Genomic DNA, 3,334 nt, shown 5'->3' on the forward strand with positions numbered 1-3,334 from the left:
CTTTGGGGTAAATACCCATCAGTGCAATTGCAGGGTCATAGGGAAGCTCTATTCTTAATTTCTTCAGGAGTCTCCACACTGTTCTCCAAAGTGGCTGCACTAACTTGCATTCCCACAAACAGTGGAAGAGGGTTCCCCTTTCTCCACATCCTCTCCAACACACGTTGTTTCCTGTCTTGCTAATTTTGGCCATTCTAACTGGTGTCAGGTGGTATCTCAATGTGGTTTTAATTTGAATCTCCCTGATGGCTAGTGATGATGAACATTTTTTCACGTGTCTGATAGTCATTTGTATGTCTTCATTGGAGAAGTGTCTGTTCATATCTTCTGCCCATTTTTCGATATGATTATCTGTTTTGTGTGTGTTGAGTTTGAGAAGTTCTTTATAGATCCTGGATATCAACCTTTTGTCTGTACTGTCATTTGCAAATATCAAAAAGAAGTATTTTTTGGGTGTTCTGTGCCAGGCAATATTGTGAATTGCTTGCCTACACTTATTAATTTAATTATCCAAAATCATCCTCAGCTCTATGTACCATCACCATTCACAATAGAAAAGTGGGAGCAAACCTCAGAAAAAAAGAAAACAAACAATTCTGATTATCCTATTTATGTTGGTAAGCCATTCTTCCTTAGTCCCATTCCATCAGCACATTCCACTTTGACTCTCTTGCTAAATGTTGGAAAACGGAGGACACACACCCATTTTTATAACACGGGAAGGTTTTGTTTTGTCTGTTTTGTTTTGTTTTCTTTTGAGCCAGACTCTGAGCTTTTCATAACAATCCTAAGTAGTTTACATTTGTTACTTATAATACATTTAAAATAGTTTTTGTGAACAATATCAAGTTCAAATAAAAAAAAACAAATACCATCATTACTAAAAGTATTTGATCTAAATTTAGATGTTGAATTATCTGTTTTATTGTGTTATGTTAGTCACCATACAATACATCATTAGTCTTTATTTTTTTTAAGACTTTATTTATTTGTTTGACGGACAGAGAGAGAGAGAGAGAGATCACAAGTAGGCAGAGAGCAAGCAGAGGGGGAGGGGGAAGCAGCCTCCCTGCTTAGCAGAGAGCTCAATGCAGGGCTTAATCCCAGGACCCTGAGATCATCACTTGAGCCTAAGGCAGAGGTTTAACCCAGTGAGCACCAGGTGCCCCACATCATCAGTTTCCGATGTAGTGTTCAATGAGTCATTGTTTGTGTATAGCACCTATTGCTCCATGCAATATGTGCCCTCCTTTTTTTTTTTTTTTTTAGATTTATTTATTTGACAGACAGAGATTACAAGTAGGCAGAGAGGCAGGCAGAGAGAGAGAGAGGAGGAAGCAGGCTCCCAGCCAAGCAGAGAGCCCGATGCGGGGCTCGATCCCAGGACCCTGGGATCATGACCTGAGCTGAAGGCAGAGGCTTTAACCTGCTGAGCCACCCAGGCGCCCACAATATGTGCCCTCCTTAATAGCCACCACTAGACTCACCCACCCTCCCACCCTCCTCCCTTCTAACACTCTGAGTTTGTCTTTTGGAGGGGGATAGGAACCATGAGAGACTGTGGACTCCAGGAATGATCTTAAAGGTAGTAAAGACATCAGCTTTAGGGACGTTGGCTTGTACAGACCCTTCCAAAGATCCTATCTTAACTGAACGTTGTATTTTTTTTTCTTAAAGAAAGCACCAAAGACTGTCCATTTCAGGATTCTGAAATTATAGTTTTGTCCCATGATAGTCTTAAGTTATTTCCAGCAATGACTAACCTTGATGTAAGTGTTGATGACTTATGGGATTCAAACTTTATTTAAAAGCTGAGATCTGAATTACATAATTCCTTTTTGTCCCCTCTGAGGACAAGCAGGTGTGATTTATTGCTGACATTTTCTTTGGGGAGAAAGCCTTTTCACAACTAAGTCATTTTATAGGAAAGTAAGAGTCACTAAATTTTTTTTTTCCATTTTATTTATTTTTTCAGCGTAACAGTATTCATTCTTTTTGCACAACACCCATTGCTCCATGCAAAACGTGCCCTCCCCATTACCCACCACCTGTTCCCCCAACCTCCCACCCCTGACCCTTCAAAACCCTCAGGTTGTTTTTCAGAGTCCATAGTCTCTTATGGTTCGCCTCCCCTTCCAAATTTTTTTTTTAATAAACATATAATGTATTTTTATCCCAGGGGTACAGGTCTGTGAATACAATAAAGTGTTTTATAAGTTCTATGTTTTCAGATGAGTCCTGGTTATTATTAATACTTTCATTTTGATATTTACCTTCTCACTGCCTAATAATATTTAAGGAGATGACATAGTTTCTATACGTTAGGCTTTCATTCCTACTCATTTCTTTATTTTCTATCTGTGGATATGATTATCTGACACTTTTGAATTAAAAAATGGATATTAAATATTTTAATAAAGTAGAATTTAAAATTCAGGGGAAGTTGGGGGATGATAATGTGGGAATATGTGTCAGCTGTGATAAAAATTAGAAGAGGTTTTATTATGATGAAAATAACTACAAATATAATTGCTTATTAGTTAAATTTGTTTTGGTGTAAGTGTTCAACTTTCAGTTTATGGATCTCCTATTTAATTTGTTCTTAAATCTTCCATGATGATTCTAAATTTTAATATTGGTACTTCTTTCTTACCAAAATTTCTGGTTTTGGATTACACATACTTAATATAGTATTGTTCTTAGAAGTGTTTAAGATAGTGCTATCCGTAATTACTTTGCTCATATTGGATTTCCAAGCCATTGCTTAATACACCAGTGGTATATTGTAATTATATTTATTTAGGATTGAGAATTGTAAGTTTTAAATTAGTGAACATAATATCATACAAGCTGTCATTCCTCAATGTTTACTTTTTATTAAAGGGAATTGAGCCACTCATTAGGAATTTTAACTGTATGTAGAAATTTATCCTGGAAGTTGTAGTAGGATTCTGGGAGTAATGTTTTTTTTTTCTTTTGGGGAAAGAAGATGCATGATATATTTTACGTGCCTCTAATTGCAACTCCAACTTTGGCACACATTCCTCATCTATCAGGAGAAATATTTTCTTGATGTATAACACATTAAATGTTGCATAGCTTAAAATTAACTTCTTCATATTTATGGAAATGTTTTTACAGCATTCAATGTTTTTAGTATTTAGCATAGTATTATTTTTTGGAAACAGAACTGGCAAAAAACCTGATTAGAAAATATGTATATGTTTTACAAAGGCCTAAGTATTCTGTAATTATTGAAATGTTTTGTATTCATACTTTATTACTGCTGTTATAGACTAAAGTTGAGTGATTTAACATTGGGGAGAACTTCTTA

The sequence above is a fragment of the Meles meles genome, unplaced genomic scaffold, assembly GCF_922984935.1.
Source record: "Meles meles unplaced genomic scaffold, mMelMel3.1 paternal haplotype, whole genome shotgun sequence".
Classification (NCBI taxonomy): Eukaryota; Metazoa; Chordata; class Mammalia; order Carnivora; family Mustelidae; genus Meles; species Meles meles.